We start from the raw sequence: 7,500 nt of genomic DNA on the forward strand, positions 1-7,500 counted from the left end.
AGACACAACAGTATTTCCTGTTTCAATGTAAAGTCCACAGAGCCTACCATCAGGACCGCGTGGCCTAATGGATAAGGCGTCTGACTTCGGATCAGGAGATTGAGGGTTCGAGTCCCTTCGTGGTCAATGAGTTAACAGAGAGCTGTCTAAGTGCTATCTTTTGAATTTGATTACACGAGTATAAGTTAGCGTTTACATTGACTCATGTAAGAAAGCTTGCTTTGCCAAAAACTTGCTGTCAGAAGTGGGATTTGAACCCACGCCTCCATTTGGAGACCAGAACACCCATGTTGGGGGAAGAATTTGCTCATGAGTCTGGCGCCTTAGACCACTCGGCCATTCTGACATACTGGCAAAGACATTTTAGTCCATTCCTTAGCCGTGTGGTTTACCGTATGGTCAGGCGTTATGTGCAATATGTGAAAAAATTACAGAGAAATCTGGAATGTCATGTAGGTCTACTGTATTTGTTGATGTATACTAGAAAGAAAGTTTTGTTTTGTCTTTTACCTCAAATGAAACCAAAGACACAATAGTATTTCCTGTTTCAACGTAAAGTCCACAGAGCCTACCGTCAGAACCGCGTGGCCTAATGGATAAGGCGTCTGACTTCGGATCAGAAGATTGAGGGTTCGAGTCCCTTCGTGGTCGATGAGTTAAAAGAGAGCTGTCTAAGTGCTATCTTTTGAATTTGATTACACGAGTATAAGTTAGCGTTTACATTGACTCATGTAAGAAAGCTTGCTTTGCCAAAAACTTGCTGTCAGAAGTGGGATTTGAACCCACGCCTCCATTTGGAGACCAGAACACCCATGTTGGGGGAAGAATTTGCTCTTGAGTCTGGCGCCTTAGACCACTCGGCCATTCTGACATACTGGCAAAGACATTTTAGTCCATTCCTTAGCCGTGTGGTTTACCGTATGGTCAGGCGTTATGTGCAATATGTGAAAAAATTACAGAGAAATCTGGAATGTCATGTAGGTCTACTGTATTTGTTGATGTATACTAGAAAGAAAGTTTTGTTTTGTCTTTTACCTCAAATGAAACCAAAGACACAATAGTATTTCCTGTTTCAACGTAAAGTCCACAGAGCCTACCGTCAGGACCGCGTGGCCTAATGGATAAGGCGTCTGACTTCGGATCAGAAGATTGAGGGGTCGAGTCCCTTTGTGGTCGATGAGTTAATAGAGCGCTGCCTAAGTGCTATCTTTTGAATTTGATTACACGAGTATAAGTTAGCGTTTACATTGACTCATGTAAGAAAGCTTGCTTTGCCAAAAACTTGCTGTCAGAAGTGGGATTTGAACCCACGCCTCCATTTGGAGACCAGAACACCCATGTTGGGGGAAGAATTTGCTCTTGAGTCTGGCGCCTTAGACCACTCGGCCATTCTGACATACTGGCAAAGACATTTTAGTCCATTCCTTAGCCGTGTGGTTTACCGTATGGTCAGGCGTTATGTGCAATATGTGAAAAAATTACAGAGAAATCTGGAATGTCATGTAGGTCTACTGTATTTGTTGATGTATACTAGAAAGAAAGTTTTGTTTTGTCTTTTACCTCAAATGAAACCAAAGACACAATAGTATTTCCTGTTTCAACGTAAAGTCCACAGAGCCTACCGTCAGAAACGTGTGGCCTAATGGATAAGGCGTCTGACTTCGGATCAGAAGATTGAGGGTTCGAGTCCCTTCGTGGTCGATGAGTTAAAAGAGAGCTGTCTAAGTGCTATCTTTGGAATTTGATTACACGAGTATAAGTTAGCGTTTACATTGACTCATGTAAGAAAGCTTGCTTTGCCAAAAACTTGCTGTCAGAAGTGGGATTTGAACCCATGCCTCCATTTGGAGACCAGAACACCCATGTTGGGGGAAGAATTTGCTCTTGAGTCTGGCGCCTTAGACCACTCGGCCATTGTGACATACTGGCAAAGACATTTTAGTCCATTCCTTAGCCGTGTGGTTTACCATATGGTCAGGCGTTATGTGCAATATGTGAAAAAATTACAGAGAAATCTGGAATGTCATGTAGGTCTACTGTATTTGTTGATGTATACTAGAAAGAAAGTTTTGTTTTGTCTTTTACCTCAAATGAAACCAAAGACACAACAGTATTTCCTGTTTCAACGTAAAGTCCACAGAACATACTGTACGGACCGCGTGGCCTAATGGATAAGGCGTCTGACTTCGGATCAGAAGATTGAGGGTTCGAGTCCCTTCGTGGTCGATGAGTTAATAGAGCGCTGCCTAAGTGCTATCTTTTGAATTTGATTAAACGAATATAAGTTAGCGCTTACATTGACTAATGTAAGAAAGCTTGCTTTGCCAAAAACTTGCTGTCAGAAGTGGGATTTGAACCCACGCCTCCATTTGGAGACCAGAACACCCATGTTGGGGGAAGAATTTGCTCTTGAGTCTGGCGCCTTAGACCACTCGGCCATTCTGTCACACTGGCAAAGACATTGTAGTCCATTCCTTAGCCGTGTGGTTTACCGTATGGTCAGGCGTTATGTGCAATATGTGAAAAAATTACAGAGAAATCTGGAATGTCATGTAGGTCTACTGTATTTGTTGATGTATACTAGAAAGAAAGTTTTGTTTTGTCTTTTTCCTCAAATGAAACCAAAGACACAATAGTATTTCCTGTTTCAACGTAAAGTCCACAGAGCCTACCATCAGGCCCGCGTGGCCTAATGGATAAGGCGTCTGACTTCGGATCAGAAGATTGAGGGTTCGAGTCCCTTCGATGTCGATGAATTAATAGAGAGCTGTCTAAGTGCTATCTTTTGAATTTGATTACACGAGTATAAGTTAGCGTTTACATTGACTCTTGTAAGAAAGCTTGCTTTGCCAAAAACTTGCTGTCAGAAGTGGGATTTGAACCCACGCCTCCATTTGGAGACCAGAACACCCATGTTGGGGGAAGAATTTGCTCTTGAGTCTGGCGCCTTAGACCACTCGGCCATTCTGACATACTGGCAAAGACATTTTAGTCCATTCCTTAGCCGTGTGGTTTACCGTATGGTCAGGCGTTATGTGCAATATGTGAAAAAATTACAGAGAAATCTGGAATGTCATGTAGGTCTACTGTATTTGTTGATGTATACTAGAAAGAAAGTTTTGTTTTGTCTTTTACCTCAAATGAAACCAAAGACACAATAGTATTTCCTGTTTCAACGTAAAGTCCACAGAGCCTAGCGTCAGGACCGCGTGGCCTAATGGATAAGGCGTCTGACTTCGGATCAGAAGATTGAGGGGTCGAGTCCCTTCGTGGTCGATGAGTTAATAGAGCGCTGCCTAATTGCTATCTTTTGAATTTGATTACACGAGTATAAGTTAGCGTTTGCATTGACTCATGTAAGAAAGCTTGCTTTGCCAAAAACTTGCTGTCAGAAGTGGGATTTGAACCCACGCCTCCATTTGGAGACCAGAACACCCATGTTGGGGGAAGAATTTGCTCTTGAGTCTGGCGCCTTAGACCACTCGGCCATTCTGACATACTGGCAAAGACATTTTAGTCCATTCCTTAGCCGTGTGGTTTACCATATGGTCAGGCGTTATGTGCAATATGTGAAAAAATTACAGAGAAATCTGGAATGTCATGTAGGTCTACTGTATTTGTTGATGTATACTAGAAAGAAAGTTTTGTTTTGTCTTTTACCTCAAATGAAACCAAAGACACAATAGTATTTCCTGTTTCAACGTAAAGTCCACAGAGCCTACCGTCAGGACCGCGTGGCCTAATGGATAAGGCGTCTGACTTCGGATCAGAAGATTGAGGGTTCGAGTCCCTTCGTGGTCGATGAGTTAATAGAGCGCTGCCTAAGTGCTATCTTTTGAATTTGATTACACGAGTATAAGTTAGCGTTTACATTGAGTCATGTAAGAAAGCTTGCTTTGCCAAAAACTTGCTGTCAGAAGTGGGATTTGAACCCACGCCTCCATTTGGAGACCAGAACACCCATGTTGGGGGAAGAATTTGCTCTTGAGTGTGGCGCCTTAGACCACTCGGCCATTCTGACATACTGGCAAAGACATATTAGTCCATTCCTTAGCCGTGTGGTTTACCGTATGGTCAGGCGTTATGTGCAATATGTGAAAAAATTACAGAGAAATCTCGAATGTCATGTAGGTCTACTGTATTTGTTGATGTATACTAGAAAGAAAGTTTTGTTTTGTCTTTTACCTCAAATGAAACCAAAGACACAATAGTATTTCCTGTTTCAACGTAAAGTCCACAGAGCCTACCGTCAGGACCGCGTGGCCTAATGGATAAGGCGTCTGACTTCGGATCAGAAGATTGAGGGTTCGAGTCCCTTCGTGGTCGATGAGTTAATAGAGCGCTGCCTAAGTGCTATCTTTTGAATTTGATTACACGAGTATAAGTTAGCGTTTACATTGACTCATGTAAGAAAGCTTGCTTTGCCAAAAACTTGCTGTCAGAAGTGGGATTTGAACCCACGCCTCCATTTGGAGACCAGAACACCCATGTTGGGGGAAGAATTTGCTCTTGAGTGTGGCGCCTTAGACCACTCGGCCATTCTGACATACTGGCAAAGACATTTTAGTCCATTCCTTAGCCGTGTGGTTTACCGTATGGTCAGGCGTTATGTGCAATATGTGAAAAAATTACAGAGAAATCTGGAATGTCATGTAGGTCTACTGTATTTGTTGATGTATACTAGAAAGAAAGTTTTGTTTTGTCTTTTACCTCAAATGAAACCAAAGACACAACAGTATTTCCTGTTTCAACGTAAAGTCCACAGAGCCTACCATCAGGACCGCGTGGCCTAATGGATAAGGCGTCTGACTTCGGATCAGAAGATTGAGGGTTCGAGTCCCTTCGTGGTCAATGAGTTAACAGAGAGCTGTCTAAGTGCTATCTTTTGAATTTGATTACACGAGTATAAGTTAGCGTTTACATTGACTCATGTAAGAAAGCTTGCTTTGCCAAAAACTTGCTGTCAGAAGTGGGATTTGAAACCACGCCTCCATTTGGAGACCAGAACACCCATGTTGGGGGAAGAATTTGCTCTTGAGTCTGGCGCCTTAGACCACTCGGCCATTCTGACATACTGGCAAAGACATTTTAGTCCATTCCTTAGCCGTGTGGTTTACCGTATGGTCAGGCGTTATGTGCAATATGTGAAAAAATTACAGAGAAATCTGGAATGTCATGTAGGTCTACTGTATTTGTTGATGTATACTAGAAAGAAAGTTTTGTTTTGTCTTTTACCTCAAATGAAACCAAAGACACAACAGTATTTCCTTTTTCAACGTAAAGTCCACAGAGCCTACCGTCAGGACCGCGTGGCCTAATGGATAAGGCGTCTGACTTCGGATCAGAAGATTGAGGGTTCGAGTCCCTTCGTGGTCGATGATTTAACAGAGAGCTGTCTAAGTGCTATCTTTTGAATTTGATTACACGAGTATAAGTTAGCGTTTACATTGACTCATGTAAGAAAGCTTGCTTTGCCAAAAACTTGCTGTCAGAAGTGGGATTTGAACCCACGCCTCCATTTGGAGACCAGAACACCCATGTTGGGGGAAGTATTTGCTCTTGAGTCTGGCACCTTAGACCACTCGGCCATTCTGACATACTGGCAAAGACATTTTAGTCCATTCCTTAGCCGTGTGGTTTACCGTATGGTCAGGCGTTATGTGCAATATGTGAAAAAATTACAGAGAAATCTGGAATGTCATGTAGGTCTACTGTATTTGTTGATGTATACTAGAAAGAAAGTTTTGTTTTGTCTTTTACCTCAAATGAAACCAAAGACACAATAGTATTTCCTGTTTCAACGTAAAGTCCACAGAGCCTACCGTCAGAACCGTGTGGCCTAATGGATAAGGCGTCTGACTTCGGATCAGAAGATTGAGAGTTCGAGTCCCTTCGTGGTCGATGCGTTAAAAGAGAGCTGTCTAAGTGCTATCTTTGGAATTTGATTACACGAGTATAAGTTAGCGTTTACATTGACTCATGTAAGAAAGCTTGCTTTGCCAAAAACTTGCTGTCAGAAGTGGGATTTGAACCCACGCCTCCATTTGGAGACCAGAACACCTATGTTGGGGGAAGAATTTGCTCTTGAGTCTGGCGCCTTAGACCACTCGGCCATTGTGACATACTGGCAAAGACATTTTAGTCCATTCCTTAGCCGTGTGGTTTACCGTATGGTCAGGCGTTATGTGCAATATGTGAAAAAATTACAGAGAAATCTGGAATGTCATGTAGGTCTACTGTATTTGTTGATGTATACTAGAAAGAAAGTTTTGTTTTGTCTTTTACCTCAAATGAAACCAAAGACACAACAGTATTTCCTGTTTCAACGTAAAGTCCACCGAACATACTGTAAGGACCGCGTGGCCTAATGGATAAGGCGTCTGACTTCGGATCAGAAGATTGAGGGTTCGAGTCCCTTCGTGGTCGATGAGTTAATAGAGCGCTGCCTAAGTGCTATCTTTTGAATTTGATTAAACGAATATAAGTTAGCGCTTACATTGACTCATGTAAGAAAGCTTGCTTTGCCAAAAACTTGCTGTCAGATGTGGGATTTGAACCCACGCCTCCATTTGGAGACCAGAACACCCATGTTGGGGGAAGAATTTGCTCTTGAGTCTGGCGCCTTAGACCACTCGGCCATTCTGTCACACTGGCAAAGACATTGTAGTCCATTCCTTAGCCGTGTGGTTTACCGTATGGTCAGGCGTTATGTGCAATATGTGAAAAAATTACAGAGAAATCTGGAATGTCATGTAGGTCTACTGTATTTGTTGATGTATACTAGAAAGAAAGTTTTGTTTTGTCTTTTACCTCAAATGAAACCAAAGACACAATAGTATTTCCTGTTTCAACGTAAAGTCCACAGAGCCTACCGTCAGGACCGCGTGGCCTAATGGATAAGGCGTCTGACTTCGGATCAGAAGATTGAGGGTTCGAGTCCCTTCGTGGTCGATGAGTTAATAGAGCGCTGCCTAAGTGCTATCTTTTGAATTTGATTACACGAGTATAAGTTAGCGTTTACATTGACTCATGTAAGAAAGCTTGCTTTGCCAAAAACTTGCTGTCAGAAGTGGGATTTGAACCCACGCCTCCATTTGGAGACCAGAACACCCATGTTGGGGGAAGAATTTGCTCTTGAGTGTGGCGCCTTAGACCACTCGGCCATTCTGACATACTGGCAAAGACATTTTAGTCCATTCCTTAGCCGTGTGGTTTACCGTATGGTCAGGCGTTATGTGCAATATGTGAAAAAATTACAGAGAAATCTGGAATGTCATGTAGGTCTACTGTATTTGTTGATGTATACTAGAAAGAAAGTTTTGTTTTGTCTTTTACCTCAAATGAAACCAAAGACACAACAGTATTTCCTGTTTCAACGTAAAGTCCACAGAGCCTACCATCAGGACCGCGTGGCCTAATGGATAAGGCGTCTGACTTCGGATCAGAAGATTGAGGGTTCGAGTCCCTTCGTGGTCAATGAGTTAACAGAGAGCTGTCTAA

The 7,500-nt window shown here is 42.6% G+C and overlaps 16 non-coding genes across 16 annotated transcripts; 10 read left to right on the forward strand and 6 right to left on the reverse strand.

Moving 5' to 3' along the window:
- The first annotated feature begins 53 nt into the window (after positions 1-53).
- On the forward strand, positions 54-126 carry TRNAR-UCG (transfer RNA arginine (anticodon UCG)). Its single transcript has one exon. It is a non-coding gene; the product is annotated as a tRNA-Arg (tRNA).
- Positions 127-578: 452 nt separating this feature from the next.
- TRNAR-UCG (transfer RNA arginine (anticodon UCG)) lies at positions 579-651 on the forward strand. Its single transcript has one exon. It is a non-coding gene; the product is annotated as a tRNA-Arg (tRNA).
- Positions 652-761: 110 nt separating this feature from the next.
- TRNAL-CAA (transfer RNA leucine (anticodon CAA)) lies at positions 762-871 on the reverse strand. Its single transcript has 2 exons — positions 834-871; positions 762-807 (listed from the first exon to the last, which is right to left on the reverse strand). It is a non-coding gene; the product is annotated as a tRNA-Leu (tRNA).
- A 415-nt stretch (positions 872-1,286) lies between these two features.
- Positions 1,287-1,396, reverse strand: TRNAL-CAA (transfer RNA leucine (anticodon CAA)). Its single transcript has 2 exons — positions 1,359-1,396; positions 1,287-1,332 (listed from the first exon to the last, which is right to left on the reverse strand). It is a non-coding gene; the product is annotated as a tRNA-Leu (tRNA).
- Positions 1,397-2,153: 757 nt separating this feature from the next.
- On the forward strand, positions 2,154-2,226 carry TRNAR-UCG (transfer RNA arginine (anticodon UCG)). Its single transcript has one exon. It is a non-coding gene; the product is annotated as a tRNA-Arg (tRNA).
- A 110-nt stretch (positions 2,227-2,336) lies between these two features.
- Positions 2,337-2,446, reverse strand: TRNAL-CAA (transfer RNA leucine (anticodon CAA)). The gene is made up of 2 exons: positions 2,409-2,446; positions 2,337-2,382 (listed from the first exon to the last, which is right to left on the reverse strand). It is a non-coding gene; the product is annotated as a tRNA-Leu (tRNA).
- Positions 2,447-2,861: 415 nt separating this feature from the next.
- Positions 2,862-2,971, reverse strand: TRNAL-CAA (transfer RNA leucine (anticodon CAA)). The gene is made up of 2 exons: positions 2,934-2,971; positions 2,862-2,907 (listed from the first exon to the last, which is right to left on the reverse strand). It is a non-coding gene; the product is annotated as a tRNA-Leu (tRNA).
- Positions 2,972-3,386: 415 nt separating this feature from the next.
- On the reverse strand, positions 3,387-3,496 carry TRNAL-CAA (transfer RNA leucine (anticodon CAA)). The gene is made up of 2 exons: positions 3,459-3,496; positions 3,387-3,432 (listed from the first exon to the last, which is right to left on the reverse strand). It is a non-coding gene; the product is annotated as a tRNA-Leu (tRNA).
- A 232-nt stretch (positions 3,497-3,728) lies between these two features.
- TRNAR-UCG (transfer RNA arginine (anticodon UCG)) lies at positions 3,729-3,801 on the forward strand. The gene has a single exon. It is a non-coding gene; the product is annotated as a tRNA-Arg (tRNA).
- A 452-nt stretch (positions 3,802-4,253) lies between these two features.
- Positions 4,254-4,326, forward strand: TRNAR-UCG (transfer RNA arginine (anticodon UCG)). The gene has a single exon. It is a non-coding gene; the product is annotated as a tRNA-Arg (tRNA).
- Positions 4,327-4,778: 452 nt separating this feature from the next.
- On the forward strand, positions 4,779-4,851 carry TRNAR-UCG (transfer RNA arginine (anticodon UCG)). The gene has a single exon. It is a non-coding gene; the product is annotated as a tRNA-Arg (tRNA).
- Positions 4,852-5,303: 452 nt separating this feature from the next.
- Positions 5,304-5,376, forward strand: TRNAR-UCG (transfer RNA arginine (anticodon UCG)). The gene has a single exon. It is a non-coding gene; the product is annotated as a tRNA-Arg (tRNA).
- A 110-nt stretch (positions 5,377-5,486) lies between these two features.
- On the reverse strand, positions 5,487-5,596 carry TRNAL-CAA (transfer RNA leucine (anticodon CAA)). Its single transcript has 2 exons — positions 5,559-5,596; positions 5,487-5,532 (listed from the first exon to the last, which is right to left on the reverse strand). It is a non-coding gene; the product is annotated as a tRNA-Leu (tRNA).
- Positions 5,597-6,353: 757 nt separating this feature from the next.
- On the forward strand, positions 6,354-6,426 carry TRNAR-UCG (transfer RNA arginine (anticodon UCG)). Its single transcript has one exon. It is a non-coding gene; the product is annotated as a tRNA-Arg (tRNA).
- A 452-nt stretch (positions 6,427-6,878) lies between these two features.
- On the forward strand, positions 6,879-6,951 carry TRNAR-UCG (transfer RNA arginine (anticodon UCG)). The gene has a single exon. It is a non-coding gene; the product is annotated as a tRNA-Arg (tRNA).
- Positions 6,952-7,403: 452 nt separating this feature from the next.
- On the forward strand, positions 7,404-7,476 carry TRNAR-UCG (transfer RNA arginine (anticodon UCG)). Its single transcript has one exon. It is a non-coding gene; the product is annotated as a tRNA-Arg (tRNA).
- The last annotated feature ends 24 nt before the right edge of the window (positions 7,477-7,500 follow it).

The sequence above is a fragment of the Engystomops pustulosus genome, chromosome 9 (genome assembly GCF_040894005.1).
Source record: "Engystomops pustulosus chromosome 9, aEngPut4.maternal, whole genome shotgun sequence".
NCBI classification, from domain to species: Eukaryota; Metazoa; Chordata; class Amphibia; order Anura; family Leptodactylidae; genus Engystomops; species Engystomops pustulosus.